Consider the following 22,482-nt stretch of genomic DNA (forward strand, 5'->3'; position numbering starts at 1 on the left):
TTAATATAGGTACATTCTAAAACCATTACCCTTAAGTTGACGGTATTATAATAATAAAACAGTAATTGAGTATTTACCCTATATATATTTAAATATAATTATGATATTTTCCCTGCACTAATCCTATTTTAAATTAGGAATGTTCTCCTATCTATAGAAGTATTTCATTTTCTCCCCAAAAAATCCTATAACAAGCAGCTCGTATTAACAAGGCGCTTAATTCAGTAGTACAATCTGTCTTGCTCTCTCCTTCTTCTAACAATCTACAAAAATTCAATTCCTGCTTGTAGAGTAATATTCAAGTACACTTAAGGCCCCGGGTGGACAAAAAGTGTTTCTCTACCTAATTAAATAAGAACAAAAATTGATAACGAGTTCATCTTTGAGTTGGAAAACTTTGAACTATAAGTGCCTGAAGTCATGAATCAATAAAGCTTAAGGAAAAATCTAGTCGACGTCGCCAATACGACTCCTCCGCTATAATTCAGTCATCTTCAATATTTAAATTTAATAATATAAAAAGAGTAATTGGACAAGGTAATATGTAATAATGCTCATTTGAGTTTAAGGAGTATCAAGCTTCGATTGAGTATAATCATATCTACTAAGCTCAAGTCTAAACTCAAATCCCAGCTCGACGTTGAGTTGCAAGTAAAAGTGTGAGAGTTATCACACTGTGTGCTGCAGTTAAAATTTTTATGGTATATTACTCTCATGACTTCAGTTATCTTCGGTAATGATGAGCATTTTGTAGAGCACGAGAAAAAGGCGGAAAAGGGACTCGAAATTGTATTTTTAAATGAATAAATGGTTATTTATTATCCTTGTCTATAATTTGCTTCATGCTATATCCTTTTTTGAGGGAGAATTATCATATATATCAGGGTTATATGGTATATATATTATAAGCCCATCCATAATCTATAGTCTTTAGCAGATTTTCCCAAAAATTTTGCATTGAAGAACTAAAAGCTCTTTAATGCAAAAAAAAATAATAATAATACTCTTTTATGATTAATTGACGTCCTCCAAGTACATGTTTAAATTTTTAGGGTGTAGAATTTGGGTGTTAGGCTTTGGATCTTACTTTTCATTAGTTCCACGTTTTTAACAAAATTATAAGTATTTATTCTATGGGGTCTGTTTTCCTTTGAGAGTAACAGAATAAAAAGTACAGGATAAATATGAAGATACCAATAATCAAAAATATTATAACAAACTCAACGTCAAGCATATCTTGTCAGTGGATGTGCGGCGCTAGCATTGTGGCAAAAACTCACAGGGTTTAAAACGATACTTATAACTAAAATCGTAATTAAATGTAAAAAATCAAACAAAATGCAAAGGTTAACACCAGGAGAAAATGATAATCAGTACAATATAGTAAAATATTCTTATTTTTTTAAATATTGAATAACCTGTAGGTAGACCTCCATGATAAACAAAGTTAATATAATTATTTCAAATTTTTACACTCCTTACCAAAGTCTCCTTGTGGAGCATCACTGGTACAAAGTATGAGTTGTATAGAGGATAGTTGTTTTCGCATATTTACACATATTCATTCAGTTTGTATAACATTAGTTATCTGTTCTTTTAATATAGATTATCTCAGAGCATAGTCTAGATAGACAAAGCTGATGAAATAATTGGTACTTATGGATTGGCCAAATATATTTGTCTTGGTTGATACGAGAAAAGGTATCAAAAGCAAAGTGTACTACATATAATGACGATTGATTTTGAAAAGGCGTTTGACTTTATTATAAAAACACTGAAAGGGAATGTATTTGGAGGTTTCATGATAAGAGCTGTTGCAACAATGTATGTAAACTCCAATATATATTATGTTCTGGAAACAAAGTAAGATTTTCCCGAAGAAACGTGGATACAAGCAAGGAGATCCTTTAATTACAATTCTTTTTTTAGTTGCTTTAAATCCCTTATTTTTACAGGATAAGGATAACGAGGTATTAAAAAAAGGATTAGTGATTATAAATCTATGTATTCTTATGCAGTTGATATATCAGCAGTCATAGTGACTGGGAAAGTTTCAACAATGACATCAATCATTGAAATATATAGGTTTCTGTCATGGTTGGAGATTGTGTCGGGTCTGAAAATTAATGTAGAAAAATCTGAGCTGATAACAAATAATGATTACATCTACTCAAAATATACCCGACATACTAAATCAAGGATCACAGTGCTTGGAGATGTTATTAGGAAGGAATCAGTGGAGCGGGGCTTAAGACAATTAAGGTTGTATATATTAGAAGAATGGGGTATTAATCATAACAAGCAATGATTAAAAATGTTTTAAAGAGGAGAAACATACAATTAACTGAAGGACAAGCATGTATTAGTTTTCAAAATCCATTATAAAATCCTCTGGAAAAATGGATTGCTTACCGCCTGATTATTAGAAACCTGGAAGTTTTTTAAGTAACGATACACTTTCCTACTTTTGCAAGGAAGAAAAAGAAACAACATCGTCCATTTATATGGATGTAAAACACTACTAACAGTAGAACTAGGAGTAATTTTTGGAGGGTTAAACGGAGATTTTTTTGTCCTCACATCAAAAAGTAATATAAAAGAGCATGCAGTGATTGTAAAACTGCAGTATTGTTTGTATTCAATCAAGGTAAGTAAAATGGAAGTTGGATGTGGTTTATTAATGATGTTTTATTATTATTATTATTGATGCGCTTCATTTTTTTAATTCTAAATTAATGACACTTAACTTACCCAACACTAAAATACACTGCTTGCATGAAATTGGGCATTTTGTGTTTTATTTTTCATCTGCCCTCTTTGATAGAAATTTTGACAGTTCTTATATGAAGTAATAGCTTTAAAATATAATGTTTATTAATGTATTAATGGACATTTTAAAAAAATCAGAAAATATGGGGGGGAAGGGGGAGAATCAAGCCAAAAAACAATCTTAGTGACTGCCCTGGTTTTAAAAATAGGAATTCTATTCAGAGCCCCCCCATCTTTGATTTCAAATGAGGTAATTGATTATATAGCTGCATAGATCTTATGTCTTGTTTATCTGTTTTTATACTGCTAAATATCTATATAGTTATGTATATAAAAAGAAGACCAAATATTTTTATAATTTACTTAATTTCATGTTGTATCATTTTTGTGCTTAAAATGTCTCCATAAATACTTATTTAGATATAAAGGAATGTTTCCCTTGAGCACAGAGACTATTTTGTAGGAAAATGATATTCCCATTTAAATATAGGCGCATATTTGTAAATTTACAATATATAAACATGTCATACCATATTGTCATTGATTTTCTTGGCAAAAGTAAATCATATTCAGTAGGCGAAAAAGTAATTTTTGTTTTATTTCACAGCTTATGAAAGAAATATTGTATTTATCCGATTTAATACAAGTAATCCCTATTCTGTTTGATAACTTCTTGCCAATGAGAATCTAACTTCATACTGCCCTTCTAGAAAGGAATCCCTTGTCCCTATTGGCAAAAAACTCGGACAACCAATTTATTTTGGCCTCTATTGACTGGAACGGGTGGTGTACACATAGTGCCAAATCTGGACTATAAGATAAATACATAATAACTTCCCATCCCAGCTCCCGGAGTTTCTGGAGCATCAGAAAAGTTGCGTATAGTCTGTTGTTGTCTTGATGAAACAAAATTCATCTTCCTCATTATTTTTGTATAGAGGATTCTTCCAATGATTCAAAACGGTTTTATGATCGATGTTCAGCTCCGGGTTGATCCTACAACTGCTAAAATTACGGTCTGTCTTGATATTTTCCATGATTTTATCGACATTATTAACGACAGGCTGCCATTGCATCATTCACTTCCACTACACAGGCACGAAATTGCTCGAATCACTGTTGTACAACACGAACCATAAGAGTATTGGGACAGTATTTTTCTTGGACACTTTCGGTTCATTTTTCCCTTGAGAGATTCATACTCGATGCACAATAATGCACGATTGAACTGGCCAAGAGTAATGCTTTCAAAACGCGTTTGCAGTATACACTCACAGCTTTGCAACTCTTTATTGTATTATACGATGTGACCATTAATGAAGAATTTTATTTAATTTTTAAGAAAGCGCAAGGAATACGAAATTACTTTTTCCTTCAACCTATTATATCTTACACTATGTTTGCACGGATAAGCAATTTAGCTGATTTCCAATTACCAATAAATCGGTAGTTGTTAATAGTCCGATAACGATGAATTGGTCGGTTACACAAGTCAACAAAATTTAAAATTTGTTTCTACGTAGAATTGAAATGATGTGTTCCAGATAGATTTTACCTCGAGAAACATGATAATGACATTTATAACCCAAAATGTCTGCTTTTGTGTCCTACAGAGTGGGAGCTTTTGAATATTTTTTTCCAGCATCTTCATTATCATATTTTTAATGTTTTTTTTCACCTTGAAAGATCTAAATATAAGAAAAAAAAACTGCGAAATTTCTAAGTCTTTTTATGTATCTTTTTCTTAATTGGATAAAATGTATTATAAGTACAAAAAAAAATAAAGAAAAACGGACACATTTTTGGAACATCAATAAATCATTCTCCTCGTATCACAATGACAAAATTATAAATTATAATATGTTGTAATGTGATGAACTTCTTAAGAAAAAGAATGCCTTAAAAATTAATAATTTAATAGCAATTAAAGATTTTTGTATATTTATTAACCTATAAAAGTATATAAAATGTTGCTCTTTGTAGACTGCAAAATCATAGATTTTGGTTTCATGTTTCTCGAAATACAAGTAATGTTGAGTTATCAACTTACGATGTTTCTATTGAAAACAATTCTATTAATACTAATACAAATATATATACTATACTAAGGTACATTCTAATATTATATACATACAGGTTTAATCTTTGTAATGGCCATACATCTCCCCTTGGACAACAAATACCATAATATATTAACATTACTAACACATAATATTAATACACTTCACAAAACATTTATATGCAACACTGACGGATAATTATGTAATATTAATATTATGTCAGTCGTTTTTAAGGACATTCTGGTTGATACGTTTTGAAGAAGCATCTATTACGTATGATTGTATTTCCTTCTACATCAACAAAGTAGGATCTTTCCCATTGTTTGTAATTACTCCATGTGTCTCCCACATTTGTATTTTAGATCCTAACGTGATCTGCAGGAATAGAAAGGTTTCAATATGTAGAAGTGCGGTCATAGTATTTTTTGGATGAGAGTTATTTATCTCTCTTCTTCTCATCCGTCCTCTCAAAGTCAGAAGGCGACAGGCGAGTGTAGACAATGGGCAATGCTAGGACCCGAGTTCTTTGTGAGTAGCCAAATAACCATTGAGCTCGACTGAGTCCGTTAGATCTGGTTGGATTTCTCCATTCCAAGAGTGATGAACGAAATGAAGCCCAGCCATTTGAGGATCATCTTCATGGATTTGATGACAGTCTCTGAATGCACGTTGGATATGGGTGAGTATGGGGATGCGAGCTAATGTTTAATCCCTAAATCTTTGCAGAAGTCCCAGAATTCCGTCCGTAATTGTGGTCCAACGTCCGTTCGAATATGCATTGGAAGACTCCAATCTTCGAAACACGTCAACATGATATCATTGACGGACTTAGTTGAAGTTTTTCGTAACTGACTTAAGAGGGGCAACTCTGAATGGGAGTCCACGACGACGAGGTAGGTTTTCCCGTGTACCTTCATTAGGTCGGAAGACACGGATTTGAAGGGCTCTGATGCTGAAGATTGTTGCATTGATTCTATAGGTAATGAGGGGCCTAGCTCTTAGCGTGAATTACAGCTTGATATCAACTGCTTAATTTCATTTGACATTCCAGGCGCAAAATATAAAGCCTTAGCTCTTTCACGAGTTCTTCAAATGCCTTGGTCAAAAGCTATTTCAGGATGTCTTGACGGCTTGAGGAGGGAACTACAATACGATGACCGTAATAAACTAATAAGTTATTGCTTTCATCTATGCTGAGAAGGGTAATAAGCAGCTTCGTATTTGGACAATTCGTATAAAACATTTTCGGATAAGGTCATTCTGTATAACATAGATTTGTTGTAAAACCATTTCCTATAAATTTATGAGGAAACAGGGCATTTTTTATGAATTGTCATTTTGAACCCCGAATGTTGAGGGTGTTTTTGGGTACTACTGGTACTTGAGTAACTACTAAGAGCCCCTCACAACCACCCAATTTTACTCCCAATGTGTGGGGGTGTTTCGGGTACTGTCAGGTCCCAAAATAGGGTGCAACTTACGGCCAAGAGTTGAAGAAACTACTAAGAGCCCCTCACAATCCCCCAATTGTACCCTAAATGTGTGGGGTGTTTTTGGGTACTGTATCAAGTCCCAAAACGGAATACAATTTAACGGCAATACTTGAAGAAACAACAAAGAACCCTTCACAAAATCCTCAATCGTACTCCGAATGTTGGGGTGTTTTCGGGTATCACTGGGTCCAAAAACAGGATGTAACTATACTGTGTAAAGGACGTGAAACCATTCTGTCAAAAATATCGTAGTTCATTATAAATATTTCTATGCTGATATTGTTGTTATTTTTTGTCAAGATTCACTGGAGGAAAATATAGCAGATTATAATTTTAAGTCAATAAGAATTGAGAACTACTAAGCCCCGACAATGTCCTAAAGATTCGGGGTACTATTGGGGGTGGTGGGGGGCTCTTAGTAGTTACTTAAGTATGGGCATGGAGTTGCATCCCGTTTTGGGACCCGGCGGTACCTTAAAAAACCTAAACATTCTGAGTACAATTGTGGGATTCTGAGGGGCTCTTAGTAGATACTTAAAGTTTCAACGGTGGGTTGCATTCTGTTTTGGGACCCAGTGGTACCCAAAAATACCCTCTCCCACACATTTAGGGTACAATTGGGGCTGTGAGGGCTTCTTAGTAGTTTTTTTCAAGTATCGGAGGTGGGTTGCATCCCGTTTTGGAGGCCAACAGTACCTGAAAAGACCCCAAACATTCGGGGTACAATTGTGGGGGCGAGGTCGTAAGGGACTCTTATTAGTTACTTCAAGTTCGGCGATACCCGAACACACCTCCACCATTCGTGGACAAAATGAAAATTCATAAAGTCTATTTATTCCCTGTTTCCTCATAAATTTATGCAAATTGGTTTTATACACAATTTTCAAATACGAATATGTTTTATATGAAGTTACCGTACACCGCTAAATAGATCCCACTGTTTGGGGAATAATCTTGCTGGATGTGAAGGAAATTGGGCGATGGCTGATAATTTTTCTGGGTCCGGTGATATGTGGTTGGATGAAACAATATATTGCGCATACTTCATGGATTCGCCAATTTGATTTTGGGTTTTGATAGTGTGATATTATTCTCCTTACATCGAACAAGGACTAATTTGACTCTATTTAGAAGTTCTTAAGGGTTGGAAGTGAATATGAGGATATCGTCTACAATTTTCTTTACTTTCTAACCTACTAATACTCTGTCGCCTCTCTTACAAAATTCATCTCTGCAAGCGTTTAGTTCAATTGGAGTTCTACAATATCGAAAGTCCCAAGGCTGTAAGAAATGTGCTCTGCTTTGCTCATTTGTCCCATCTTATTTGTGGAATAGTAGAGCTCGTAACTTCTCCCCCATGATCTGAACTCCGCCATTGTTCAGTCTTTTGTGAGTCTCTCTGGCTTCAGATCGTTATTTATTTTTAGAGTTTTGACTTCTTGGGCGGAAGGGGGGTTACTTTCTTTTGATTTTATGGAATTTTTTGGAGAGTTTTAGAGTCGATAACCTTAATTTATCGACTGTAACAGTGACCTCTTCAAAAATAATCTCTTCAATCTTGGCCTCCTCGTCTTCCTTTCCAACTCAGAGTTGAATGTCGTCACTTTTTCTTGTAAGGCATCCTCGACTTGGGACATGATGAATTGAACTTCCTTCATCCTATCCTCGGTTATTTCCTCCAATGTCAAGTACTCAACTCCTCCCATAAAGTTCCTATATGCTGTAACTAGACGAGTTGCATTCGCCTTAATTTCGGGTATATGGCACTTTAATTTCCTACTGCGCCATATAGAATAATCAACTTACGACGTTTCTATTGATACTTAAAATAATTCTATATAAAGATGCGCTCTAATATTATAAAGATACAGGTTTAATCTTTCTATGTGATGACATCACGAGTAGTAAGGGACACATTAACTCAATCCAAGGGCAAAAGTTTGTTGAACATTGCTATTTATTATTTTCTAGTAAAAAACCAAAAGCAATTAAAACAATCTCTGTATATGGCGTAATACTTTTAACATTCTTAAATTTCACTATCCTTGCCACCTCTGAATTAGTTACTTTCTAGCTGTCGGAAGAGGATACTCATGTCACTGCACACGCTCTCTTACCCTATTATGCTTGCAATTTTATCTTGTAGAGTTTCTTCTTATGTTTGACATAAAGGTTATCCTCCATTTTCTTATCAATTAAGTTAATGAACGTGTATGTTTTGTTGTAGCTAAACCATACAAAAAACTAATTAGCAGATTATGCCGATTATCGATTAGTTACCAATTAATTGCACATCCTAAATATACACAGTAACAAATATATATATATATATATCGACTTTTTTTTCCCCCACAAATCAGTCATTTTATTTTGAGCGTTACTTTAATTGGTCAGAAGGAGTAGCTCGGATTAAGTGGAAGGAAACATTATAAAACTGTTATTGCTCCATCTGAATAAGGAATTTTCTTTGAAGTTAATTTAATTAACATATAAAGGTGTATAAAATATGTGTTAGAAAGTGGGAACGACTTTTTATGATAGTTGCAACTGGAAAATTATATATTTTTTTCTAATGCTATTATAATTATCATTTAATTGTTGAGAAGGGAAAATTTAAGTATATAGTAATAAATGTGCTCATGAAAGACAGACAATAAAAATGAGGGTTTACTCGGGATTTATCAATGAAAGATCTTTTTGGACTCGGAATATAATTGAGGATCGACGTCAAAGTAATTCCAGTCCGTACTAAATAAAAAGTGGGATTTGAGTTTATTTTCTTACACTTATGGTTGTTTGCAGTTCATCTATTATAAAGTCATTACAGCTAAGCTGTTCTCCTCCAAAATATTTTTAAATTTTCAGAATTCCTAATTATGTATATAAAAAAAGAACACAAAAATTAACGTAAAGGCTGCCCGAGTCAAAAAGGGACGTGCAGAGGGGAGTAGCCGCCCAAAATTATCTATGCTTTTACCGGAAATTTTGTTCATTATTTGGGCAAAATGTGCACAGAGAAAAAAATATAATTTTTTAAAGTTTTTTTCAAAATATTTAATATTTGATATTTTTTCCCGAACAATTTGATATTCGATATTTTTTCCCGAAAAATTTAATATTTGAAATGTAATTTTTGAAAAAGTTGAATATTTGATTTTTGAGAATAGTTATGGATTTTAGAAATTTTTTACCCAAAAAATTTGAAATTTGAAAAAAAAAATTCTGAATGATCAAAATATATACTTCACCCTGAAAATTTGAAGAGTATACGGGTGATAGGATCTAAGCTATCATGACGTTTCATTTATTAGATTAGCTGAAATAAATAGCAGTAATGAAATAAACAGAAGTCCCACTTGTACCAAGAAAGTGCATAGGTAGGAATGACTCCGTTTGGGAAACTCAATTCTACTCGGAGTCTAACAAGGACTTTTATAACTCCCAAGTAAACCCTCAATTTTTACTCTCCGGCATTCAAGAGCACGCATCCTCGTGATTAGACTTTATACTTAAATGTTCTCCCCTCAAAAATGAAATAATAATGAGAACAGCTTTAGAAAATAAAAAAACACTGTTCATGTTGCCAACAACAACAAAATGTTTAGAATTTATAACACTAGTTAATAGATCAATATTACTAAGTATGTTATTAAAAAAAATAGTCTTCTTAAGAAAAGAAAATATTGTTGTCTAGATAAAACATAAAACAAATTATAATTATTTTTCCTCCAAATCGTAAGCCCTACGGATCCTTGTTAATCAATTAGTACTCTTTAATTTTTGTTCGAAAAATTTTTATTAATATTTTTTGAGCTCTGATTGTTAGGGGTGATAAATTATGAAAATAATTAAATAAATAGGAATTAACAAATAAATGGTGCATTAATAGTGCATTAAATTAGTAATAATAAGTAATAAATTCAAAATGCACAGGGTAAGGCAGAAATACTTGGACTCAAAAGATGAATTTAGAAATGCATCAATAATTTTATATTCCCAATAATAGGGAAAAAATTAATGTAATGGCAAGATGGTGTACATAAGCATCTTATAGTAGGTCTCATGGCCTATTTTCTGTCCAGCCCTGAAAAAGAATGGATGCATCTTCTTTCCATAAGAGGCCACAACGCCGAGGACAATTATTTGGACAGATGTTTGGTGTAGTAAACCCTTTAGACCTCTTCTTTTGTAACTGCAAACCATCGGTCTTTGCAGCGGTTGTGGAATTGATGAACTGTGAAAATCTTCTGTCTGTCAATTTTCACAATTGACTCATTTGCCTCGATCCATGTGAGGAGCTTCTGCCTTTCATCCCCTCTGTCAGAAGGTGGCGTGGGTCCTTGTGAAAGAAACTAATCCTAAGCTGTGCTTTATAACCCTTCTGATGGTCCTAGGAGCCACAGAGAAGTCATTGGCGAGACTATTCATCCACTTAGTGGGATTCTCCTTTATCTTCTTCTCCGAACTCCTAGAACACTTAACAATGTCTGTAATCTTTATCACATCAACTCCAGCATCTAGGAGATCTGAGATCCGCTGTCTTTTTGCATTTTGCTCGCTCATGATGATGAAATGACTAAATGATTAGAATAGTTTGTTTATGTACAAAGAAAGATCAAATCAGAATATCAAAAAATTATCACTAAGCCTTTTCATTGTAATGAGAAAATAAATATTAATTAACAGTCCTTATTTTGCTGCCCTACCCTGTAGACGATAGAATTTATGATTTGTAGGAAAATGGACTTCTAGTGTGCTCTCAAAAATGTAGTTTTTACATTATGTGATCCCGTTTGTAAATAATATATAAACGACATCAAGAAATTTAGTTTCTTTAAAAGTAAGTCATTTTTAATTCCTAAAAAATGAATTTTCTAAAAAAATATTTGAAAAATTGATTCAATTATTCGGGTAAAATTGTCTTCTCCCTCCAAAAATAAAAATTATATTTATAATTCATAGACATATTTTGGTCAATTATAGGTTGTGTATTCAAATTTCTAGGATGTATTGAGAAACCCCAGAGCGTTAAATATAGTTTAAAATTTTCAATTAATCTATAGTGAATTTGTCCTTGGTATGTTCTTTTATTAAGAAATATTGACTTCCAACTCTTTTATTAAGAAATATTGACTTCCAACTCTTTTATTGTGACGATTAATTATTAGAACTTAAAATACAATCTGCAATGCCTTCTAATGATAACATATATGTACATATATTAGAGCCTGTGAAAGAGTTATAAAACAAGTTACACTCTATCACTAAATAGTTATTTCGATGATTTTTAGAGTAATTCAAATTACAAATATAAAATATTCCATTATTTATTCAAGAGCTTTTGTGTATTGAACATAATATTTTATTAGATTTTTTTTTATGTTTTGAACTTTTTTGAAAAAAGAAGTGTCCAAATTATTATTTCATGAATATTCAATTACGTTGGAATGGACTTTCTGTGTATAGATGTATATTTTAGATAGTTTTACGAAATACATCTTTGTAATACAAGTTACTATTTTGAGCATAATGAACAAAAGAATGAGAGAAACTTTGTCTTTTCTTGATTTTTCAACACGACCTTTTTTAGAAAAGACATTCTTGATGACGTTTTCTTTTTTTTTCTTTTCTTCATGTTCTTAATGACTTTTTTAAGAAAAGATTACAACTTGATGTTAACTTCCCAAATAAATCAAGCTGCTTGCCTGAATATATTGTATATATTTATGGTGTGTCAGGATAAAAACATTAGTGGGATGAATTAAGATACTCAAACATTTCAACTATAGTTTAGAACCTTTATTTGATTTACAAGAATTGTATTTGTCCATTTATTCATTCTTTCATTGTGCCATCAATTTTGGCTATTTTAAGCTAAATTTATGGGCTTCCAAAGGATCAATAAGTTTGTTGATAGAAATTGAGTTTAATTTGTCGAAGAATGTAAATGAGATTCAAACTCAATTTTGAGAAAACTCATTCTAGTTTGATTTCGTTTTTACGGACTACATATGTATCTGGTTTTTTAACTGACATCTCATCTAGCTTAATCCAAAATTATACCTATTTTTTGTTAAATTTGAAAATTATTAAAATACCCCTCAGTAGTCAAAGTTCTGGAATGCATATTTTATAAATAACCCATTGTTTAATATAATAATTTAAAATAATAGACAAAATAAGAAAGTTTTAACTGAATAAAATTTTAATTATATTATCATATATCTATACTTCAGTGAAGGAAGGACAACAATCGTTTTGGGCGAACACGGCCTCTAGTTGTTACGGAACTTTGAGAAGTTATTAGAGTAAAAGTTCATATTTGAAGCATAATAAAATAGAAAATGGTATTATTCAGTGATTTTAATATAAATGTATTTTGTGGAATATATATAATATTTTCAAAATGATGATTTGATTTTTGAAAATGCAATACCCAAGAATAAAGACATTTAGTGTCTTATGTAAATCACTTAATACTAATATCTTTATTTGTTTTAAAAGTTAGTATTTTACATTTTTTTAGTCCTAAGGGAAGAAGGTCTTACTTTAAAGGAAATCAAATTGAAGTACAATATATGTATGATGTTGAAGAATTATAACTTTTTTAAAGTTCAGATCCTAAGGAATTAATAACACTAGCACAAAAATGTTTTGTTTTGTTTTTAGTTTAGAAAAAAAAACTCTTTGTTTTTACCCAATCATAACAACTACTTCTATATTTCTATTCAATATGAAACACTTTTGAGACTCACCAAAACGCACAATCTATATCTCTCCTTTTCTACAAGACATACACTTTGTTTGTTTCTTCACATCCCTCATGAGGAGTTTTCCTTAAACTGTTTTCTTTTCCCTCCTTTTTTTTTCTATGTTGGTAATTTTACCAATTATATATTCTTTTTTAGAGCCGCCGTTTTTGTTTTTTTTTCAAAAAGAAGAAGAGAAGCAAAGAGAGAATAATTGACTCTAGTACACTGCATATGTAAGCTCAGAGCTATCAATAACTATATAAATTTAAGAATGATTTGTTTGTATCAAGCCTTTTTCTAAGGAATGCTCCCTAATAAATAATTGTATATACATTATACATAGAAGTATAAAAATAATATGAAAAAGGTCCCTTATATTGATTGAGGGGATCAGGGTGGTCATTGAGGTATACAGAACCAAATATTTCTTACATTCCTGTCCGGTAAATGAAATTCCTCCCCGACTTACTTAGTACCGGCTTCATAATTTGTAAAACATGAGCATAGGTGACGTAAACGGGACTAAGGAGTTCTTTGGCCTCTGTATTCCTGAAACACAGAGCTAAATCCAAATAGGGAAACTCCAAATTCTATTCTTCGAATTATTTTATGACATTTTTCAAAAAAATAAAAGCACAAAATTTTAAATTCTTATTTTATTTTTAAAAATCACAATTTATTTAACATATAAGTTATAATTATTTTTTTTTAAAGTCTAATAGACATATATTATCTTAGTAAAATACAATCACTAAACCTATCTGATATTGGTAAGGAAGAAAATAGAAAAATAATACAAAATTACACTAAAATGTTTTGTTTTTTTTTCTCAAAAACCTTTTTATAATTTAATATTTAATTGCGAAATTTACTGTAACACAGTTTTGTTTTTAAAATAACTACCTTTTTTTGTAATTTATTTATGAGTTTATGTGATGTTGCGAGTCTGTACATGGAAAATACTCCAAAATTATAATATATTAAACATTCTTAGTTTGAAATTTTAATGTTTTATTTTATGTGAAAACCTGGGAATTTAAAACTTTTGTGATATTATTCTTTCTGAAGAAGTCTCCAATGGAGACGGAATCGACCTAATGTTTGTGATCCTCTAAACATCTTTGTTTTATGGAATTCGTTGAGTCGAGTCCGTCTTCTTCAAAGTTAATATTTAATCATACTTAATTTATAGGATGCAAAAAATTAAACAAGATTAATTTTGCTACATTTTTCTGATTTAAAAGTCCGAATTAACGACCATTGTCGGAAAAATGGCTAAAAAAGAAATATTTAGCGAATTTCGAATTTATTTAAATGGGTTTCCTCTTGCATCGGCTTTAATAAAAAATTCCCTGTACTTTGTTGATGATAGTCTACATTTTAAGATCCCTCGGAAGGCTCAGGTATGTGGCTACTAGCCAATCTGTTTTTAAGGTCTTGACTTGCTTATTGTTTTTAATTTTCTTCCCTACACATTCTCATTGAAGGCTAAATCTTAACACATTCGCAGAAAATGTGTACAGATGTTTTTAGATCGTCCCTACGGAATGCACAATTTACATTCTCGTTTATATTATTAATGCAGGCACTGAAAGGCATATTTAAAAATAAAACAATTTATAAGCACAATAATTTAGAATATAATCTAAATTCTTAGGTTTTTATATTTATATTTTTGATGGGGAGACATTGTTTTGGACGGATACAACTACTAATGCCCCTACACCTAAGTTACCGTACTAGGTCTCCCACATTTTGAAAAACATTAAAACGAATAGTTGCCTGATTATAATCTCATAAATGAGCTTTTTACGTCGTTTTGAAAAAAAAAACTGCTTCTCCTCCACGCAAACTTTTCAATTTGCTGTGACAACTCCGGGCTCGAGTAAAGAAAAAATGTCATAAACTTTTTATACGTTCTATTTACAATTTTTAATATTCATGAGTCATCTATTAACTTCCATTGTTCTGTCAAAGTAATTATCCCTAAAATGAGGGATATTAGTAAAAAGGAATGTTCAAAATCTTTAATAGAAAACTTAAATTTTATGTTTTGAAGTTTATCAAAAATATTTAAAGGGGAATCTGACGGTTATCCCATTAACACCCCAATATAATATTTGTATATTCAACTGTTTATATCTCTGCTCTAGGTTCTTCTTAGTGTTCTCAAACTACATAAATACTAAAAATCTGATTGGTAGGTTGTCTAAAAGAAAAACGGAACAGGATCTTTATTGTTTTTTGAACTAATAACATAAGTCAACAAAATTTCAACTCTTTTTTGCCCTAGGATTACGATCCTGTGTTCCAGATTGATTTTACTCCGAGAAACATGAAAATAACCTTTATAACTAGAAATTTTTCATAAGGTGGCGTACAAAGTGTTTTTTTTTTGTCTTTGTTTTTTAAACATTTTTTCGCAACATGTATTTTATTTTTCAAATTAAAGTATCTAAATGAAGCAAAATACATGTTCCAAAAATATATTGATTATTTTTGTTTCCTATTGTGAATTAGAGAAAATGACAAAGGATGAACCATTTATTTGGACGTCTAATAATTTCTCAACTTTTAACACACTGGAAAAAAATCATAGTTTGTTTTAAAATTATACACATTAGAGAAGGGGTGTCAAAATCATTTTTGTTCAAGGAAATAATGCAGCTCAATCTGATCTCAAGTATCCCGTCCAGTAAAATCATTGCAAAATAACATAAAACTAAAAATAAAACTACTTTTTTTTTTATTAGTCACTAACTAATAATTAGTGACATGATGAATAAATCATTTTTAAAAATCTTTAATATATGAACTTTCCTTTTGTTAAATAAATTATGAACGACCTAAGAACTAAAAAAAAAATGTGCAATTTTAACAATATTTTTACCCCCTTAAACTTTTTTTAAGTGGATTATGCATAACTAATTACACTGATGGTTACAATTTTGAAAAACATCTGGGCACAGCTTTGCAAAACTTTAAAACAACATCTAGAAAGCATTTTGTACAAATGAATGATTTACATAGAAATTTGTTTTCTCAGTTCTCCCCGAAAGCTTTTATATTTCCCACTATACTGAGTTTCATAATAACACCGGATATTGTATTCTTTGAAAATCCAATACTATTCATATAGGTGTTCTATTAATATACCTTTTTGATCATATCAGACCCTCTCATTTTTTCTTGAAAAATCCTAAACTATGTCTAGTTGTTTCTTTTTTTTTAAAGACATTTCTCTGATGAGGGTGTGAGGCTAAAGGAAAAATAATAAGACAATTACCACCAACAGATGATAAATATACTAAAATGCTACAGCCTACTGATGTTATTTCCGCCATAGTGTTGCTTTCATGTTATCTACGAATACTAAAACACAGAGTCCCTCCGGGATAATATAGGATTAACAGATTTAGGGAAAATTACAATTAAATGATTAATTCTTTATTTTAATAATGCATATTTATCTCTCAGGCAGTAAGTTTGACATACCTGCTTTTGAGTAAAAAATAAGATTCAAGAAATAATATCTCAAAAATTATATAGGATGTGTTCCTTGAAAAAATATTTTGATATATTGATTAAGCATCAAGATTTATAAATAATATGTTGCAAAAAAAACAAATAAAAATGAGTTATAAAGATAATTAACATGTCTTTTGAGGTAAAAGTAAAAATTTGTTGACTAGTATAATTAATTAAATCTGACTGAGATTAAAAAGAAAAACGAGTAAAATGAGATGGTGAAATTTAAATTATCATACTCCTACGTGCATTTGTCATTAAGTCTACTACTTTACTCAATGAATTCAAAGTATCATGCATGCTTACTGCTTAGCCTCCCTTTACATTGCCTCCCCAAGGATCTTTGAGTTTTTTTATCTTTTTTAATCTATTCCCTTTGGTAAAAGTTACTCATACTCAAAGTCCATTAGTTTTTATTTACTTTTTTCAGGTCACTTATGATTAGTTCTATTCAACCACTATATATCATTTCTAGACCATTCCCAATATTTTTTTAACATTGCACTTTACTAAAAAGTTTCAAAAAAAAAATACTTCTTGATAAGTTTGATTAATAAACTTTTTATTTTCAGATTGTCTTTCTTAATTATTATATTAAGGTGACTCCATGTTGACTCTTTAAAAAGAAGAAACTTGCTTTAAGTTGGGCGAGGAGTTAATGTTTTGAAATTGATAAATTTAATATTTTATATATTAGTATTATTGATATTTTTTTTTATAAAATATTTTTTAATCAGCATATTTTGTACATATATTGCGTTTTTATTTTTAAAAAATTTGTTTTTCAAAAGTTTAAAATGTATTTATTATACATTTATGTTAATTTTTAACATGCACCATTTGTTCTTCATAAAACTAGGCATTTTATAAATTTAAAAAACAATCGGGAAAAGAATGTAAAAAGAAGACTTATCCAGGGAAAAAAGTAAAATTGGTCACCTTAATTGTATTTATTTAAATCCTACAAATATTGAGAGTTGGAAAAATTATGACTTAAAACACATGAAATATTTTTTCATATATGGCAATTTGAGCATATATATATATTTTTTTAAATTGTTATCTATATTATTTAATTATTGAAGAAAGAAAATAGAAGCCTTAAGTATAACCACAAGTCTGTACTGATGAATAACGGAATGAAACCCTGAGGATTAATTTGATAGTTTGAGTGGGGATGGGAAAATTGTCTAAATCCTCGTGAGTGTAAATCAAAAAGAAAATTTTATGTTATTAAAGTTAAACGTCCTTGTTAGACTCTGGCTAGAATCGAGGATAGACATGGGAATTATTCATGCATATGTTCTTACAAGATGGGGGAGAGGGATTTATGTTTGTTTGTTTCCCCTTATAACTGCTAGCTTTAATGAAATATCAAGAGTACATAACAGCTCTTCTCTCAAAAGTTCTTCTGTATAAATATACGTAATTATGTCACAAATGTATCCAAACTTTGCAGGATTCCAAAACAGGCCCTCAACCTTGCATAAGTGTAAAATTTCAAATTTAGTGATCTTTTGTCCAGATAAACAATCTTACCAAAAATTATCAAAATCAGTGATTATGATGTCGTGAGAGTGTGTAAACTTCAAATAAAATGTCCTTACTCCTAATTCTATTACTTTACCCCATAAACAATATTTTACGGATTTATAATGTTCTGTCTTTAGATATTTAAATCAAAAAAATCAAAAAGTATCAACCTTTACAAATTGAAGGCCAAAAACTCTGAAAGGGGTTTCTCTTCTTCCTTGTTTTTTTCATTACAGAAATTAAAAAATATATAACAAAGGTTTTATTTATCTAACTGATATATTTTCAAATATTCTAGATGCTAATAACTGTTTGATTTACGATATATCATTAACCAAAAATTTATTGAAATGCTAATTGATTTATCTTTAAGAGCTCTCAACTCAAAGTTGAATTGAGTCACGGATCCAATACTTCATTTCTGAGTGGGACTACTATCAATGACACCACATACTAAAATTAAAAATTTCCAGTAGAATGACTTATATATGAGTCATAACATGAGATATTGTCTCGTAGAAACGGATTTGACCTAAATTTGGTATGTAGTATTATTGACAACAGACCAGCTAAGAAATAAAATTTTGAATCTCATTCCAACTCACAGTTCTGAGGACTTAAAGATAAAAAAATTAACATTGTGATGAACATTTGATTAGCAATATCTTGTAAATCAAAGCAATTATAGGCAAGTATAATACATAATTAAAAAGCTATCAGTTAGCTTAACAATATTTATGTTATATATATTTTTTTTTTTTAAAGACACCATTACTTTAGTTTTTGACCTGAAATTTTTCAATGCTTATGTTATTTGATTTGATTTTTTTTAAATTTAAAACATATAATCCTGTGTAATTTAAAAAAAAGTAAAGTGGAAAATTAAAGGAATGAGGAATAAATTATTTTTATAGTGATAAAAGGTAACATCGAATATACTCTTTTATATGAAAAAATAATAAATTTGTTAAAAAATACTACAGGGTGCTACTTTATTATCGTTAACTCATTTGAGTTCATTGTTAGGACTAATTGTCGCGGGAGAATGGAAATTTCCAACAAATGTATACAAAAGGCCCTCTTATCGATTTTGATGTAATTTCGAATCAAGATGTGAGAGCAAGAGGTTAATAATAGATTTATTAAACGCACAAATTTAACATGGGAAATTTGTCACATCGGTGACGTCAGTAAGACTCTTAATTAAATTTTCATTAATTATTTTAATAAATAAATTCAATATCTTAATTAGTTAGGTAATTATCGCCATCGTAAAAATAAAAAAGAGCAGAGTAACGATAATAAAGTCATACTTTGTATACAAATGAAGTCATGATTTCCATTAATCACACCGTCACTCCTAATTCCATGAGCTTTCTACTCCATATACCTTGAAAAATTTAAAGTAATAAAAATAAGGTCATCGTTCACTATTTTTATATAAGGATAATAAAAAATATATATATATATTTTGTTAAGCTAACTTTCATTTTTATTAAAGACATTTTTCAATTGTTTTTGTGCTATAATGATTAGGGGGTCATAATCATCAAATTATAAAAATATTGAAATATTGTATCTAAACATTCCTATTGTTTTTTTGATGAAGTAAAACAATATAGAATTTTTTTTTTAAATCTACCTTGTCTTCCTTTCATATATATTTGTTCCTCACCTTTGTCACAGTGTTGTCTCATTAACAGAAAAATTTACAATGTATTTTGTTGTCAATATTTATGTTAGTTATATCTAATCAGAGTTTTGAACGTTGATTTGTTGAATTAAGATCAACTCTTATTTTTCTGTAAACAATTCCCAACATTTTTTTAATACTACTAACTGATTTTGGGCCTTTTTTCTATTTCTTTTGGGGAGAAATGGATACGAGATAGAATAAAGAGAATGATATGATACAATAAAGATCCAATTCTTATCCTTTTCTTCTGTTTTCGACTCACATATATCACATTCTTACCCTTATTATATCTAGCAACTTTTTCTTATAGAAATGAACAAAGCTCGAAACCAGTTTGTAGCAGTCAGTCATAGTTTCTCCAAATATTGAGTTAATTATTATAAATGGTTCACAGTTAAACAAAAGCTGATTATAATTCAACTAATTAACGTTCAGAAGTCCAATAAGGGAGAAATAAGTAAAGAATCAACCACTGACAACCAAATACATAATCTTTTCTTATGTGAGTGAGCTAAAGCCGTAATTTATGTATGTATTTTTATAAAGCTGACATAATGCATGAAGGAACATAAGTACACCAGATATTTAAAATAAGTCAGTAGGAAGAAAATAATTGAAAATTAGTATTTGTGGAACATGAAATTGTCTCTTGAATAGAAACTATGTCCAAAAATTTTATTTTTTTATTATTTGTCCATTATCCAGTCTGCGGTCGTTGTTTAGCAACAAACTTTGAGCGTATGAGCAGGTAAGACGTTGTGTATTGTAGCTAGCTAGAAGTGTTTGGCGTCAGTAAAACATTGCATCGAACAACAAAGTATTTATTTCACTATCCCGAAAAAGGCAGAGTATCCTTGTTGCAATCTGCGCTGGACAAGGAAATTTTGAAATATCAAATTTCTTTAAACTAATCAGGTACATTGTCTGGAGAGTAAAGATGGAAATGGAAAAGTTTGGATGTGATTATAATCCTACTCCATCCCACACTGCTAGAAAATGTTAACCTGGTTGTTCTTATTTTTTATTTTTTTTTACTTTGTAGAACCCAGTGGTTGGCCTCCAAGCTACCAGACCTCAGCCCCAAGGACTTTGTTGTATGGGGGAAAGTTGATTGACACACCAAAATATCCTCCTGTTACACAAAGTCCATGATCCAGGAAGAATTCCAAAATCTGTCAAAGAAGACTGTAATCAAGACCTGCACTCATTTCCGATGTAGAGTTGAGGCCGTTATTGACGCAAAATAAAAATATGTTAAATACTATTAAAAAATAGATTCAGCTTTCATTTGTCATTGGTTTTTATTGAAATCTGATGATTAGTTCAGGAGAAAATCTTTTTTTTTTTTTAATTGTGTTAGTTGTTAAATAGAGATCGCACCCTATAGGTAAATTATTGGAGTTATTGATCTATAGCAAACCTAGTTCAATATCTGCATATATACGTTTATTAGTTCTGAGAGGTGGCATGTCGTCATCTTTAGATAAAAGCGTCTGACATGGGATTATAAAAGAAGAAGGTACCTCAGCGTCTGAGATATTTTACAGACGTCTATTGTGTATCTGAATATTATTCCTCACAAACTATAAAACAGGAATCTAATGTTGACTATAGCTACCAACCTGACCACGGCATCAATTTTTGTCTGCAAGAAAAATATTATGTATGGTAGGGGGCGCTGATGATACCATATATAATTACCTATGCAACCTCAACGATTCAGTCTTTTAATTGGACGAAGAAGGTTTTTTTTTATAATTTAGTCGGCTCTAAGGTGACGAACTATAACTGCTTGAACGACTACTTTTTTTTCATGCCATTCTTCAGCACTAATATTTATTTATATATACTTACACACATTTTTTGAAAATACCCAATGGCTCAATCGTTCGGGCATCTTGTTTTCTCTATGTATAAGATATATATTTATTTCTCAATGGTAGTACCTTTTCTTTACTTGAAGTTCATATTATTCGATCATTACATTTGTCAATTATTTAACCCATTAATTCGATTAGTTCATTGAATTAAAGAATCCCAACACATGGTTAGTTATATTTATGTATATATAGTAAACAAACAGTTTAAGAAAAAAGTACTTATATGTTCCTTCATTTTACTTATTGACAAAGTTTTGTAGTATTGACTTGAAATCATAATCATTTTTAAGGATAATAAAATGAAAATTCAAAAGAAAAAAACTCGGTTTTCTGTCTTTTAATATAGATGTATGTACATTTAGAGGATTTAATTTTTGTAAAACTATTTTTACGACATTATTTTTTAAATAAAAGTTTGAATAATGATTATTAAAAAGCTAAGCTATTACAATATAGAAGTCATGATGTGCCTTTCTTTATTTTGAGATAAACACACATATAACTTTGGCTCTAACGATAAGTAAGCTTTTCCATACCCATATAAAATACTTCAATTCTAAGAAACTTTATAAAGGGAATTTTGCACGAACTTCCATTCATATAAGTTTTCATGTATTTCATTTTATTGTTCAAATACTGGTATGTACATTAGACTGTCCCGTTTTCTGATTAATATTTGTTCCCCCTTCATAAAGACTTCTTTTACAAGGGACAGTTTTCTTGTTTTATCAAAACATAGCACATAAAAGTTTATTTGTAGTTGAAGAAACA

At 30.5% G+C, this 22,482-nt stretch overlaps 1 protein-coding gene across 1 annotated transcript in view; it reads right to left on the reverse strand.

Moving 5' to 3' along the window:
* Window positions 1–13,171, reverse strand: part of LOC121118779 (prolyl endopeptidase FAP) — a 373,925-nt gene extending 360,754 nt beyond the window's left edge. The window contains exon 1 of the mRNA XM_071888738.1: window positions 12,871–13,171. The gene's annotated coding sequence lies outside the window, so the exon portion shown is untranslated. The remainder of the gene's footprint in view (window positions 1–12,870) is intronic.
* Window positions 13,172–22,482: the final 9,311 nt, after the last annotated feature.

Source organism: Lepeophtheirus salmonis, chromosome 5 (assembly GCF_016086655.4).
Source record: "Lepeophtheirus salmonis chromosome 5, UVic_Lsal_1.4, whole genome shotgun sequence".
NCBI classification, from domain to species: Eukaryota; Metazoa; Arthropoda; class Copepoda; order Siphonostomatoida; family Caligidae; genus Lepeophtheirus; species Lepeophtheirus salmonis.